This window comes from Lycorma delicatula, chromosome 5 (genome assembly GCF_047948215.1).
Source record: "Lycorma delicatula isolate Av1 chromosome 5, ASM4794821v1, whole genome shotgun sequence".
Lineage (NCBI taxonomy): Eukaryota > Metazoa > Arthropoda > Insecta > Hemiptera > Fulgoridae > Lycorma > Lycorma delicatula.
Genome location: NC_134459.1, coordinates 181,495,041 through 181,512,451, shown reverse-complemented (window position 1 = coordinate 181,512,451; position 17,411 = coordinate 181,495,041).

Sequence of the window (17,411 nt, the reverse complement as noted above, 5' to 3'; positions counted from 1 at the left end):
ACATTTGCCTATATCGCTTATTTTGTCGACCTTCAATTTATGTCTATTTAATTTTTCATTTTTCCGTTTATCTTTCTGTGTTCATAAGAATATTTTTATTTTTTTTGACTTTAGTCATTTGACTGGTTTGATGCAGCTCTCCAAGATTCCCTATCTAGTGCTAGTCATTTCATTTCAATATACCCTCTACATCCTACATCCCTAACAATTGGTTTTACATATTCCAAACGTGGCCTGCCTACACAATTTTTCCCTTCTACCTGTCCTTCCAATATTAAAGCTACTATTCCAGGATGCCTTAGTATGTGGCCTATAAGTCTGTCTCTTCTTTTAACTATATTTTTCCAAATGCATCTTTCTTCATCTATTTGTCGCAATACCTCTTCATTTGTCACTTTATCCACCCATCTGTTTTTAACATTCTCCTATAGCACCGCATTTCAAAAGCTTCTAATCTTTTCTTCTCAGATACTCCGATCGTCCAAGTTTCACTTCCATATAAAGCGACACTCCAAACATACACTTTCAAAAATCTTTTCCTGATATTTAAATTAATTTTTGATGTAAACAAATTATATTTCTTACTGAAGGCTCGTTTAGCTTGTGCTATTCGGCATTTTATATCGCTCCTGCTTCGTCCATCTTTAGTAATTCTACTTCCCAAATAACAAAATTCTTCTACCTCCGTAATCTTTTCTCCTCCTATTTTCACATTCAGTGGTCCATCTTTGTTATTTCTACTACATTTCATTACTTCTGTTTTGTTCTTGTTTATTTTCACGCGATAGTTCTTGCGTAGGACTTCATCTATGCCGTTCATTGTTTCTTCTAAATCCTTTTTACTCCCGGCTAGAATTACTTTATCATCAGCAAATCGTAGCATCTTTATCTTTTCACCTTGTACTGTTACTCCGAATCTAAATTGTTCTTTAACATCATTAACTGCTAGTTCAATGTAAAGATTAAAATGTAACGGAGATAGGGAACATCCTTGTCGGACTCCCTTTCTTATTACGGCTTCTTTCTTATGTTCTTCAATTGTTACTGTTGCTGTTTGGTTCCTGTACATGTTAGCAATTGTTCTTCTATCTCTGTATTTGAACCCTAATTTTTTTAAAACATTTTATTCCAGTCTACGTTATCTAATGCCTTTTCTAGGTCTATAAACGCCAGGTATGTTGGTTTGTTTTTGTTTAATTTTCCTTCTACTATTAATCTGAGGCCTAAAATTGCTTCTCTTGCCCCTATACTTTTCCAAAAACCAAATTGGTCTTCTCCTAACACTTCCTCCACTCTCCTCTCAATTCTTACGAATTTATTTTCATATTCATAATATACGAATATAATAATAATTTATATAATTATATAAATTATTATATAATTTAATTTTTATACAAATAATTACGAATATATTTTCATATTCATACGAATATCTTTTTTCGTATTCGCAAGAGTATCTTCTATTTGATAATAACATCGCTTGCGAACTGAATATGTTGGATATATGTCTTCCATAGACTGGACAAGTTCTAGAATCAAATGACAATAATAGTGTTTATGATATAATTATTGTTTACTGTGTCATGTTGTGACTATGTTTATTAACTTGGACGGTTACTGTTAAACATTTATTGTTTGTTTTCGTGGGAAGCGAGGGTCATCATCCGATGGCTCTCTCTCGTGTGATATTTCAACATATTATTTACTTATGGTTTCGTTGTTAACATATTTATGGACGAACGAATGGTTTTAAATCTTTTTTCTACGACAACAAAAAAAAAAACATAATAAATGACAATATTAAAAAAAATGTTGTAACGGATGGAGAATAAAATAAGTCTATGTTGATGGTAATTAAGATACTGCAAACCATAATTAAAATATAAGCTTAAGGGGAAATTCTCGGATTTTATAAACCTAAATAAAAAAATTAAATATAAAAGTGGACATCACATGACTTCCTTGTACGCCTATTAAATTACATATACACATTTTCAAAAGTACATAAAATTTTATTTCACTAGTAACTTCTGATATTAACTTTTTTTTTCTATTGCTGTTATTGAATTATATTTTTTGTAAAACGTTTTTACAATCAGAGGTTAATAATTATTATTAAATCAATAAATTTACTCATAAATTATAAAAAAAAGTTAAAAAAAAAAAAGGAAATGAAGTCTGATTCGAACCGTTGAGCCTTTTTTCCCTTGTAAGATCCATTTATTTCATTAATTAAAATTCTATTTGACTATAACTCTGCAAGCAAGGAAAAAAGTAGCACTTATTATATATCGTTAAAAAGCTCTCAATGAGGGCTTAAAGTTACTGCAGTTAAGAAAAAGTCAAAAATCCAAATTTTTTAGGATTTTGGACTTTTTTGGACATTTTTGGTCAAGTTGATCAAAAGGGGAAGTGCACAATCAGATGTTACCACATTCCTAAATCCAAAATTTCAGCATTCTGTGTGTAATCGTTTTTCAGTTATGTGAGATACATACGTACGTAATTCAGGGATGGTCAAAATGGATACTTCGTTTGAAATCTGAAAAACGATTTTTTCGCGATTATAGTACAAGGAAGTAAAGAATATAAATAAAATAAAATAAATAAATAAATATAAATAATTAATTAATATATTAATTATACGAGGAAATTAATATAAAAATAATAAAACCTATCTGTCTTGAGGCAGGTGGTAATCTTCACCTCTATTTCTAGCTAAATATTTAAGATTCCCATTTCCTTTTCGGTTGCCTATTATTTTTTTATTCTATTTTATGCTGATATATTACTGATCCTTCTAGTATTGTTTTAATCGACTCTTTACATCTCTTGATACGTCTCTACTTTAGAGCTTTCCTATTAGAACTTGATAGTTTTCCTATTCTAAATTATTCTGATGAAGTGTTAACTCCTTATTCTCCTTATTTCTTTTAACTTTTCTCTTCTCTATAATTCACTTTCATTTTTTCTGAGTATTATGTTTTACATTCACATAGGAGAGCACAGCATGTATAAAACGATTTATTTCAGTATTATGTAAAAAAGACTTTTTCGTTTGTTCTCAATAGCAGAAAAAATTACGTAATTTTAACTGTACCTTTCTTATGACTCCCGACATTTTTACCACTGTTCAACCAAATCTCACCAATTTCACTAGCAAAACTTATTTTAGTAAGTTGAACGTCATTGTCTATATCGACAATGACATTGTCGATCGTTGTCTACGTTAATATTGATTACTTCAAACTGTCTGAAGAACATTATTATTTGTTTTACCAAATTTAATGCCATCGTCTAATCTGCCGACAACTCGACAACTCATCCTCACACAAGTAAAATAGAATTCACGATTTTAATATTCTGATTTATGAAATCTATAGGGTAACCCGTTTACATAATCGACATGAATTCGATTTTCAGTTTTATATTAATATATTTATCGATTTGAATCTAAGTCAGAGTGTTCTCAAAGACTCGGAAAAGCAACGTTTATGTTGACTCAGAATGGAGTTTAGCCTTTGAGAAATATGTTATAAGTTGTGAATAACCATTACTTTGAAAGAAACAAGTCGTACATTATTACTAAAAACCGTTTTCAATATTTGAAATTCTGTGTGCATATAGGTCGGGTGAAGCCGTGACGGTGGATGCCTAGCATACATAATTCTATATTATAACAAATAATTGTTACTTTCTATTAAAATTTTTCTTCTTTTTGTACAGATATTCATCGGCTTATTTCTCTTACTCTAACAGAGTTTTTTCCATGCTGTATATTCTGTCATATTATGTTATAATTTTGAAATCATTTTGTATATCCTACGATTTCCGAAACTATTTCGAAAATAGTGATTTTACGGGATAACTTTAGCATTTTATTTATAACAGAATGTAAAAAGCCAAACCGGAAAAATATATAATCTTCTTGATTTTTTTTATTAACGGTATTGGTGAACTGTTCCTTGATTTTGAAGTCGCTGATTGATACTTATGATTAACAAATAATTCATTGAATCTCTGGTTTAACACTTTTTTTATTTTAATCGATATAACATTGATAAATATAATTTACTATATATACATGTTTATTTTATGAATAAATTTATGAAATTTGGACTAACATTAAACAATATAAGAGATTAGTAATAAGTAAAATAAATGTCCGCTGGTGACCGAATTATAATAACATATATTAAGGAGTAAGAAGAAGGCAGTTAATTTAATTAATAAAAAAGAGCTGATTTGAATCTGAACAGATATGTTTTATAATTTTTGTTTTTTCCAATAGATTTTATTCAGCGTTTTTCTACTTTTAACGTATGCACTAAGTCATGAAGGTCTAATGCAGCCGTTTATTACGATTTCCTGTATCTTCTAATCCCTTTTATTCTCAGTTTAGATTTAAATGATAAAAATAATTTTTCATAAAATATTATTTTTATTGCGGTTGAGTTACCTCCTAATTTAACAACGAAATTTTAATATTTAATTCATCTTGATCATAACACTTGAAGAAATAAGGGGAAAAGGTAAATGCAACCCCATAATTCACCTGATAAGGTAATCGGCTTGAAACTGTTTTCTCATTCTAAAATGTGACTATTTCTTTTCCCGTTTCCTATTTTTATATAATCGTATTTTTCATTGAACTTTTTGTCACTTTTAAAGAGTTTTCTTATTGATTTTATGACATTTCTTTTGAATTTTACCAGGTAATCTGGGTCGCAAAGCTCTACTTAAAAACCGGCCAGCTGTGATATTACATCGTTAACATATTTTAAAAGTAAAATTTAAATAACGGAAGGGGTTTGCCTTTGTATTTTTATTTCATTCCATCAGTTATAACAAACGTTTTTTTCTTTTTTTTTTAATTAGATTGGTATTCGAATGTATAACTGGAGAATTTATAACACTAGATATATGACGTGTAATTGCGATTGCTTGGACTCTCTTATCTCACTCAAACTATTAATGTCGATATTTATCTACACTGTCATTGGGTTTACTGAACTTTTCAAATTTATATTTTTCGATGGATTTTACCGCCTAACATTCATCTTTATCCTGAGTCAAGTTCTGCACCGTTTTCCTGCATACTGTGATCATATAATATATCGTTTTAATATTATAATATGAAAATCGTCATTCATTTTATTTAAAATATACATTAAAAATAGTTGATTTTACTAAATTTCATTGATTGCTAAACTTTAAATATATCTTACTTACGAGTAAGATATATTTAAATTTTTGTATAATATTTTTATTATTATTATTATATACAAAGCAAGTATTGATATTTTTATAAATTTAAGCTGAAATATATAATGGCTATTATTTCATTCTTCCGCAATATATCCGGAATTGGTTATTATTACTTAGGAATACATCTTATAGAAATAGATTATAGAAATTCATGAATTGTTTAAAATTTAAATTATTTTTTATATTTTTATTAAAAATGATTTGTTTTGTTAAAATTTTTAACAATTAAAAGAAACAAATAAAAGACGGCTGATAAATCTATCATACGCGATTCGTTTGGAATTGGCTGGAGTATACTACATTATTACAGAAAGCATACAGGTTTACTTTTCGTTGCATTATTATTAACTCGATAGACAGTTTTTATTGCTCTCAGTTTTCCAATATATTTTATTATATTAAGATGGTTGTACAAATAACCAGCAATATCAGATATATTTTATATAAATTTCATCTTAGATACAATATAATGAAATATTTTCATGAAATCAATTTATATTATATTTTATGAAGTTCCAATATCAATATTGTTATTTAGGTTACATTTTATGGAGGAAATTTATGTAAAAAATCAACCCGGATACAAATAATATATACAAAGACGGAGAGATTAATTACATCTACCAAATAGATATACGTATGTCAATCTTAACTTTTTTGGCTGAAGAGAAGTATTAACTATCTAAATTAAATGATATAATCAAAACTATTTTATAAGTAAAGTGTACTTAAATGACTTTTATCAGGCCGTGGGACACGGGGCATTGTCAAGATGAAGCATTCACTTGTCTGCAATGTCTGGTCTCACGCGAATCACTCTTTGTAAAACACTTGGTTGACAGTTCGTCCTGGAGGAACAAATTCTTTATGCACGATATCCCTACTGTTAAAAAATCAAATCAGCATGGTTTTGATCTTTGATTTGCTCATTTGACATTTTTTCGGTCGAGGAGATGACGGAGTGTGCCACTCGTCGCTTTGCCGCTTTGTTTCAGGATCGTACTCAAATATTCAGGATTCATCACCTGTGATCACACGATTGAAGAATTCTTGGTCGTTGTCAATCTTCTCAAGAAGATCAACGCACACGTTTCTTCGATTGTCCTTCTGTTCCGTTGTGAGGATTTTCGGCACCGATTTCGCACAAACCTGTCGCATGTCCAAATCGTCTTTCAAAATTTGATATACGGTGAAAGCGTTTAAATATAACTGTTCACTCATTATCCTTATTGTTAAACGACGGTCTGATCTCACAAGAACCCTCACACGCTCAACGTTTTCGTCAGATTTTTAAGTTGAATGTTTCCCTGAGAGAGGTTGATCTTCAACGTGTTCCCGGCCTTCCAAAAATGGTTTGTGCCAGCGGAAAACTTGTGCTCTTGACAAGCAAAGTTCCCCTTAGGCCTGTTTCAACTTTTCTAAGGTCACACTTGTGGATTCCCCAAGTTTAACGCAAAACTTGATTGCATAGCGTTGCTCTAAATTCCGATGCTCCATTTTTGTAACGCATAACAAAAACACAACTTCAGTGATGGCGCTGTCAAAAATAATGTGTTGGCTGAACGGAGTTGAAACTCGTACTGAGCATGTGGAAGGGATAAACTAACCGGTCTTGCACAGACCGGTAGACACAGCGTTGCCAAATCGCTCGCAGTGTTACCAATCTCATTAATTTTCTCACCCACCTCGTATAATGTTGAATGATTTATCCTAATTGAATTTAAATTAAAAATTTATTAGGAAATATGTAATTTTTTTTATTAACTTTGATTATTTTCAATTTAGCTATCAAAAACTCGATGGAGGGAGACGCCATTTTCCTCCTAAAGTGGGAAGGATTCTCTAACTATACCTTCTTTAATCTAGTCAACCGGTAGCATATTTTCATTTTTGGAATATCATTTCCTTGTAATTTTAAGCCGCGTATCTTTGATCCTTTTAATATATAATACAATATAATGTGTACATAATAACGTCGCATAAAGAGTAACGCATTTATTATGTAAGAATGAATCCAGTAGAGATATCAATGTGATTTTCTATCGGTACTCGCAAGCGTAGAGTCAAAATAATAAATCCATCATTTCTTAACAATTAAATAATGTGCAGCACTTCTTTGTACAAGTAAATAAATTTCCTTCTAACTAAAGGCCTGAAGAATTTTTCAGTGATTTTCAATCACCGCTTGACTTGATTTATGAAAATACACCATATTTTGAATGTGTTATTGATTATTCTCCACGTGTAAAGAACGATTCATTATATTTATTAACAAAGGAGTAAATAAGTTTGAAATAAACTAGTCAAGGCCTCAGAATATGTTCTTAATAAAAAAAATTAGTAATACCTGTCCTACCGATAATAGTCATAGATTCTAACTTTGAATTATATTATAGTTTAAGTACCTGTGTTGAAAAATTAAATTTGTGCTTCAAAAATCATGATGTTATGGTGTCCGTAGAATAAATAAGTTGTTTTTGAATAGAAAATCTTAGCGTCTTTTTGTTACTTAGTTATCGAAACGCATGATTATTTTCAGTTATTTCATTATTTCTGTACGTTAAGTTTACGGTCTTGAGAAAGTATACTGTGCTACATATATTTTTTGGTAAAAGTTCCTTAATCGTGGTTGAAATGTTGGTACTGTCGGGAAACTAAATGACATTAATCTAATCGTAAAAACATACTTGTATTCGGTACTAGTATTAATCGTTTTAGAAATTTGTGTTTTTTTTTCAGAACTGACATTTAAAAAAAGATAAGTCGTTAATAAATAACTGGAATTATGTAAGTATAATGACGAAACTTTTCTAATTATTACATTGTATTTTTATTTAATTATTTTATATAAACGGATGTTACAATAACCGGAATAGTTTATAAAAGATGTTGAAAATTACCTCCTCCAACATCAATGCAACACTGCAAACGTTTCAAATTTTTTTCCAAACACATTAACCAGTTGATATACTGGAATATATCGTACGTTTGCCGTTATTTCGGTTCTTTAGTTCGTTAATCATGCGTGGTCTGTTGCGACACACAGCTTGTTTCGCTGCCCCCGTAAAAGGAATCTGGGGGAATCAGATCGGGCGATCGTGCAGGCCAAAGACCCCTCGATCGAAGACATTTCGTAAAAAAAAAAATTATTGATGTTTTAGTTGAGTGCGCTGTGGCGCCATCTTGTTGGAACCATTTCTGTTAACTGTCTAGTGATCTTGTTAAAACAACACATTAACAATCACTATTAACTGTATTTTCAAAGAAGGTTGGACACACAACGCGCGTTTTTTTCACACCGATCCAGTTTGCAATTTTCGCTTCGTATAAAGATTGTTCGTGTAATTCATGCGGGTTAGTTGTCGACCAGTCGTGTATTATGTGAATTAATATTCCCTTCAAGATGAAATCACGCTTCAACTGTAAAAAACGTATTCTCGAGGATACCTGCGACGGAATTTTGGCCAATAAAACGTTTAAACTATAGATAATCATTTAGTCTTTCAGCATGATCTGTAGGTTTCAGTTGTTGAACTGAAACCTACAGCTTTATGTGCGGTAGCAAGTCCGATATCTTTTCTCTGTGCTAATTTGATGGTCTTTCAGCCCAAAATATCAAGTAACTTCTACTCGTTTAGTTTCGGTGGTCTCCACTTCGATCAGCGTCTTCAACAGAGCATCTTACCCAAAATTTTACAAATAGAGTCCGGACTGCATAGGAACACGACTATTTGGAACCTTTTCAGAAAACTTGTATTTCATTAAATCAGTACACTTAACCCTTTCACGAAAGGCGTGTTCAACGAGAGAAATCCTTTATGGAAAGAATCATTACGTTTCTCGCAACTGTTGATTCCGATAAACCAAACGAAGCACGTTCAATTACAACTGAACATCTGACTGACGTCTTGGTTTATTACTGAGCAACACTCAACGAACCCGCAGGACAACCAACCTAACGCCGAAAGAACAAAATGCACTACATAATTACAAAGGATACTGCACAGCGACTTTCCGAACGCAATATATTTTCTGCTTAATAATATCGATTTTAAATATAAATATAAACAATTTTAAATATAAACAAAGATATCGCTCTTTTAGTGCTTGATTCCCATTTAGTATCGAATGAGCCCTCATTTTTTTTTTATCTGTATAGGAAAAATATAAAATCTTACCGCATTAATCTGTAAAACATTTTATCCTGAAAGAATGGCTAAAATTTAAAAAAGAAGAAAACTCATAACTCATATATTGTGGCAAGTAAAGTACTCCCATTATATTAGGTAGAATTCATAAGAAAGCTACCTATTGTAATGGGTACCGTGATTTGACTTCCGGAAAATTTCGACTTATCTTCGCGTTTCACACCCCCCAGATCCCAAAACCACCGTCAGTTCAAAAGTTTATATAAGTTTATATATATATATTTCACTTTCTTTTATAACTGCAATAATTTTGCGCCAGTCACTTTCAAAGTGATACGTAAAATATAACGATGTAAAATCTCGGCCGAGTTCGTTAATGGGTAAAATCGGACCCATTTGTTTTCGAAAAAACAAAATATCGTTATAACTTTCTTATTAAGTAAAATATCCTATTCGTTTAAAGTTCCTAGTATTATTTGAATAAGTGCCTAAAACTTATATAAGTAAACTTTTTTGATATCGCTAACCGTTGGCCAAGGGGGTGGAAAAAATGAGTTTTCGAAGACAAAAAAAAATCATCCCTCCCTTGAATAGGCACAGTACCGAATCGGTTTAAAGTGGTCGTTAGTCCTCTAAACATTACCTAAAACGTTTGTCTGAAACAATTTTTTATATGATTAACCCTTACGGCAAGGGATGACCAAAATGTTTCTGGAATTGTAAGAAGATGGGGCTTATAGTTTGCTAAATATGTGAAACTTTTTTTACATGCAACCGTTGTAGTATTGAGTAAGTTTGCGGTTTTTCTTAACTTTAAGGTGGAAATCTTTTTTATCTCCTACTTAGCACCGGTGAAATCTATCTCCGCCTTCCGGCGTACAGAAAGGAATTTTTTAATTCCATATTTTTTTTTTTTAATGAAATTATCGTTGAAACTTAAAACCAGATTTATCAGATTGATATAAAGCCATTTAACAAGTTATAATACAATTATAATACAATTTTATGACCACAGACATGCTATCCTCAAATAAGAAAGTATAATTGTAGTACATTTTATTTGTATTTATTTTATTACTTTACGACCTTCAGAAAGGGACAGTTATTGTCACCGGTTTACAACCTTTTATTTGCTATAATTATTTGTTAACCTATGTCATTACATCATTCTCTTTCACTTTACACTTTATAAACGTATAACTGTAGTTTAGACAAGGTAAAATATCTTGGTTAAGTTAAGAAAGGAGTGACATAGGTTAACCCTGGGTTATAGATTGAAGTCCCTTAAAATTTATCTCGTGGACTAAAATTTACGTAGTCTAGTTTTGAAGAATTTTTTTATTTTGTATTCCATAGTGTTTTCATAAAACTACTAAATCGAATGTCAATTGTCAATGATTCGTTGTATTACATGAAAATTTCAGTTCATTTCCTTCTCCAATTTTGAGCTCCAGGTAAAAGTAACAGTTGTTCATGAAGTGAAAATTTATAACTAGAGTGTAAGACAGCTAGGATTCCTGGATTTTTTTTTACTTACTTCTTAACAGCAGGGTAGTGTTCAAGAAGCAGAAACTAGAAAACGATAGCTTTTTATTTTAAATATTTAATTTCGATCTATATACATACCATATGAAATGGTAAGCTTTTAATCACCGCACTTATATAATATCATGTTATAATTTGATAAAATTTAACATCATTTGAGTATCAAAAACTTTCGAACAGTTTAGTTTCCCTCCTTGTTTTGTTAAATGAAAAAAGTCTTGAAAGTCAGAAAAAAGTTTGTAATGCTAAAAGATCCTGATTCAAATCCAAAATAATTAAAAGGTTATTTAATCGAGTTTGATTGTCCATATCAGAGATACGAGTTTAATATCATTGACTTAATTTTTTTTTTTTTACTGTTAAATGTAAAGGTTGGCAGATGATCGATTGGTTTACAGTCTGGTTGTGTTTTGAGATGGACCAGATGGTAAAACACTCATCATCAGTGGCAATATAACAGGATAAGTTGTTCTTAGAATATATAAGACCAACTGACGAACGGTAATCCATCTTCACTGTCAAAATAAATGTATGAATATTTTAATCTAATGTAAAAGGACTGGTATAAAACAAAACTCTTGACTGTTTTTCTAGGTGTGAATTCTAATATTTGTTAAACTTTTAAAACAGAAATGTTATCTCTTTTATCTTTTTACATATAATTAAAATAATTATAATAATGTTATCTATGTAACAAAATTAACTCGTACACTGATTGAAAATTATAAATTTTTAATTAAATTAATTTTTAAAAAAATCATTTAATTTATTAACTTAGTTTTAAAACGACAAAATGTATTATTAGTATTGTTAAATACATGTATTTCATTTCAAGAAGTTCATATATATATATATATATATATATATTTATATATATAAACGAATTGAAAAGGGACGAAAATTCATGATTAGATCAAACCTATTTTAAAGTTGCAAATATATTGCTGATTACAATCTTACAAGTCATAAAGAAAAATAATAATAATCAGTTTCTGCCGATTAATAAAATTCTTTATTGATGAAATTTCAATTTATAATCACTTACATATGGTTTGCTATGTATTCAACTAAACGTTATATTTAATTCAACATATACAGTTCACAAAAATAAAAAAATTACATCATTCATAGTATTTTTTTTTTGTCTTCAGTTATTTGACCGGTTTGATGCCGCTTTCCAAGATTCCCTATCTATTGCCAGTCGTTTAACTTCGGTATACCGCTACATCCCACATCCCTAACAATTTGTTTTATGTACATCGCCTTCCTGCACAATTTTTCCCATCTACCTGTCCCGCCAATAATAAAGCGACTATTTCAGGATGTAATATGTGGCCTATAAGTCTGTCTCTTCTTTTAGCTATATCTTTCTACATGCTAGTTTCTTCATCAATTTGCCGAAACACCTCTTCATTTGTCACTTCCACATTTGTGGAACACTTCTTCATTTGTCAAATCCACCTAGATTTTTACAGTCTCCTATAGTACCGCATTTCCAAAGCTTCTAATATTGTCTTCTCAGGTACTCCGATCGTCCAAGTTTCACTTCCATATAAAGCGACGCTTCAAACATATAGTTTCAAAAATTCCTACTTGATGTTTAAATTAATTTTTGATGTAAACAAATTATATTTCTGACTGAAAGCTCGTTTCGCCCGTGGTATTCGGCATTTCATATTGCACCTGCTTCGTCCATACGTCTACTTCCCAAATAACAAAATTCTTCTACCTCTGTAATCTTTTCTCTTTCTACTTTTTAATTCAGTAGTTCATTTACTTTATTTCTACTACATTTTATTACTTTCTTCTTTTTTTTTTGTTTATTTTCATGTGGTAGTTCTTGCAAAGGACCATGCCATTGTTTGCTTCTTCTAAATCTTCGTTTAAAATTTTTTACTAGGATGCCTCTTTAAATTAGGTTTGTTCATTTATAATATGCTTCTCCAAACCTGGGAAAAAATTTCTCTATAACCCCAGATTCTGGGCGTCTGCTGTCAGGAAAATGTTTGAACTATTCTCTTAGTGAATTTGTTTGTTGTGTGGTTTCTTTTCTATAATGAGTCCTTTCTTTTCGTTTACTGAGTTATGTTGTAGGGGGAATTCGTCTAGTTGTGTGCTAAGAATATCGGAGTTTTTACAGCGTTTTGTTGTTGGTGTAATCCGATAAGGTTACTTTGTATATTTGGCAGGAGGCAGTGGACAAATAAATTCTCTATAAAGCAAATTTATTTGTCCATTATCCTAATATAAAATACAGTATGGTCATAAAAAATAATTAGATAAAAAAAATAGCGGCATATGAATTTTAAATATTATTACTTAATCTATACACAGAATAAAACAATAACTTAGGGTCACCCGGTGAGCATATCGCGTAAAAATTACTAACAGATTTTAATAAAACTGTAGATTTATACCGTAGAGGGTTGGTTATTATCTCCAATTAGAATTATCACGATATTCCTAATGGAGATTATGATATTAAAGATGTTCATTGAAGAAGAAAAGATCCTTTTACTTCATTATATTTCCGTTACCGTGGCAACAAGAACATAATGAATTAAAAGGATTACGGTAATTCTTTTTTTTTAATGAATATCTATAAAATATTTTAATAGTTTATTATTATTACTATTGTTGTTAATAGTACATTTAGCGAAATTTTATGGGTTTTGATTGTTTATTTTGGCGTCGATCTTGAATAATCAAAAGTTAAAAAAATATATTTTTGAGAAAGAGAAATAACCTTTCTTTTTATGAAAGTTTGCTATTATGAATTCTTATTATGAAAGTCTGTTTATTATTACAAACGTCTCTTAAAAGAATCAGAATAACTTGGCCCTCTGAAACTGCTGAAGCGGGTGATTCTTTGTTAGACTTAGGTAGATGGGAAACCTACCGGATCGGTCTAGTCGTGAACGCGTCTTCCCAAGCGTTCAAGTCCTAATAAAGACAAATAATTTTATACGGATTTGAATACTAGATCGTGGATACCGGTGTACTTTGGCGGTTGGGTTTTAATTAACCACACATCTCAGGAACGGTCGAACTGAGACTGTACAAGACTACACTTCATTTAAAATAATTGAATTATACATATACATATCATCCTCTGAAGTAATAACCGAACAGTAATTCCCGGAGGCTAAGCAGGAAAAAGAACGAGAAAGGTAGACAGGAAGAGCGAGCGAAGCGAGCCCAGACCGGCTAGTTTCAGATAAAAATTTACTTATAAAACAACATCACAATAAATATGATGTGCGTGAAAACTTTTTATATATTATATTTAGTGACGTATTAGCTAAATTAATGTTTATCGTTTATCAAGCGAATTTATTTTACGAGAAACAATAAAACTCCTATAATGAAAGTTAACATACCGTATTTTTTCAGTTTTAATTTTATCTATTTCTATTAAAATGTATATTGCGAGAATAGCATTTTTATAAATCATTATTTATTGCTGAAAAGTATTCATTTTGTTAAAAGCAACATTTCAGTGGTTTTATAAACGCATGTTATGTGAAATTATAGCTTGTAATTGCCGGAAGTAGAACACTTTAATATGAGTACCGTATATGATCTTTTAAACAGGTAACAAATGAATATGCTGCGCTGTTCTGCTACTGTTTTTATTTGAAATAAAGAATCGGTGTATGTAGATCCATTAGTAAATAACTAATTATAATATTTTTTTGAGCTCATTTAAATATGTATTCAATCCAAAACTTTTTTACGCAAAATATATTTCGTATATAAGTTTTTTATCGTTCTCATTATTTTAACACGATATTTAAATGAGGTAACATTTAATAACGTAACGATTAACAAAATTTAAATGATAAATTTTATAATTAGAATTTATAAAAGGTCAAAAAAAGAATTATATTTTTTCTCTATCTCTGATTTCTTTTATTTTTATTTTATGAATTCTGGTAATTTATTTTATTTATATTTATATTTAATTTATTTTTTATGCAGAAAAGGTCATATATTTTTTTTTAATGTTATTTCACTGACAATTGCCACACCCAGTTAAACATAATCTTACTCCTACGTGATATTAAAAAAATGTAGAACAAAACAAAGACAGGCAAAAGATAAAAAATGTAACATTAAATATTTATAAAGAAAATATTTTTTTTAAAAATTAATTCAAAAAATTAAATTATAAAATAAATTTTAGCATAAATAGTAGAACAGATGACACACAGAATCTGCTAATTAAACGCAATACTTTAAATTATTATTACAGAGTAAAATTTTACATCGAACAAACTTTCTATTTGTCCGATGTAAAAAAAGATGAAGCTGAAGATGAAGTATGAAAAATACAAAAAGAACTTCAATATAATAATTAAAAAAAATTAAAAAATGTTTTTTATCATAAAATTTCTTTCTTCTTAATTTGAAAAAATAAATAACTAACTAAAATCACATTGTAAGAAGAGCAATTAAATTCACTTAAAAAACCTGCTTGTGTAAAGTTGTTGGTACGGTTACTTGAGTAAAATACTTTCGATGTTTCCTAATTTGATGATAAAAATCATGGATGTATAACATTTACTTTTTAATATCGAGTTGATATATTATAATAATGCACTAAACTGTTTATTTTGTGAATAAGAGTTGCAGTAATTTTCTAAACTACTCTAATCTGCTTTCTCTGAGAGTAATAATGCTTAAATTATGGGAGATTAATTTTCTTAAATTTTCAGTTGCATTTACTGTATTATGTATAGTTATACAATTATTTTCATATTATAACAACAAGAGGCCGATGCCATAATCTAGTCGCGACCGAAGATAATGAATTTTCCATGACTGTCCGGGAGTTAATCCCGATACCTCCGAATTTAAAGCGGAGACGCTATCACTCCACTGCAAACCGTTCTTTACCTAACTAAGGCTTTTGAGATGCTGTTCGGTATTCAAGTCTTAAAACGTTTGTGAACTTTGGAATCCGTGTTTCATATTTTAAATTGTTCATAAATAATTTTGAAAAATATAAACCTTTCTTGTTTTGATAAAACTAATAAAAAATATTTATCCGAGTACGGCTTGCCCCAAGAAATTTAAAGTTTATTAAAATCAAAATGTAATGGATTTTAAACAGGTATTAAAATAAAACAAAATGTTTAACGGTACAAAACAAAAGAATTTAATCTTTTAGAAAAGTAATAGATGCAAACACAAATAATTAAATAGGCTAATATTTTCCTCCAGAGTGCTGGATGAACAGTTTTTTTGGTGATTTTTTTTTGGGTGGATGTTTCAGCAAGGTTGTTTTGTATTAGTTGTACCACATTGAGGACTTTAAAAACTGCCACAACTAGACTTTAATTCTTATGACGCATTTTGATATGTTTTGTTTTTATTAAACTTCAGAAGTCTGACTTTATTTAGTTTCTGCGGACTTTATTTAAATTATTTTACGTAGAATCAAATTTTTTACAATTTTTTTTTTTACTTTTTTGCGTTTTTTCGATGTAAAAAGTTATTTTTCCCCGATCATAAAATATTATGTTATTCGACTCCGATCCTTTGTCTTTTGGCCCAGATTTTACAAAAACTACTAAAATACAGTTCTGGGATTTATTATTTATTTTTTTCAATTTGTCAGATGATATTTCATATAAAATCACAAAATTTACCCCGTAATTTGAATCCCATGAATTGTAGTTTAGCTTAGTTTTACCAAAGGTGGAAAAATCTGGACAAATTTTTAGTCGTGTTTATACGACGAACTTTCTGCTTCATTTTCACCAGTAGAACGTGTTTTAAATGTTTGTTACATTCTTCGTTAATCTTCTAGTGCCTACATGTATATAAACGTATACACATAATTTCTTTGCAAAATTCAACGTCATTCATTCGTTCATTTGCAATTTATTCCTGTTATCAGATTTATTTATTTATTTTTTTTTTTTTTTATACTTTAAATCTCTTTGAAGCGTAAATCTACAGTACTTAAAAACATTTTCTTTGAAAAGAGTTCGCAGAACAAATAAAATGAAGAACATCTTTAGTTCCCTTCCGTGCATTAAAAACAAAATTATCATATATCATTGGTATCACTGCTTCCATATTCCTATACTATAAAAATGTCGGAATAAACAATTTCTCTCCTTTTTTTTACAATTTTTATTTACAGTACTTTGTATATTTATTTCTTTACTTCCTAAATTTTTATTTAAAATTCTTTTGAGTTTTTGATTAATTTATTTATAGTGGACATATTCAGTCATAGACTGCTCTACATTAAACATTAGGAATCAGTAATTACTAATTTTATTAATTTTTTTTTTTTTTTTTTTTTTTGTCTTCAGTCATTTCACTGGTTTGATGCAGCTCTCCAAGATTCCCTATCTAGTGCTAGTCGTTTCATTTCAGTATATCCTCTACATCCTACATCCCTAACAATTTGTTTTACATATTCCAAACGTGGCC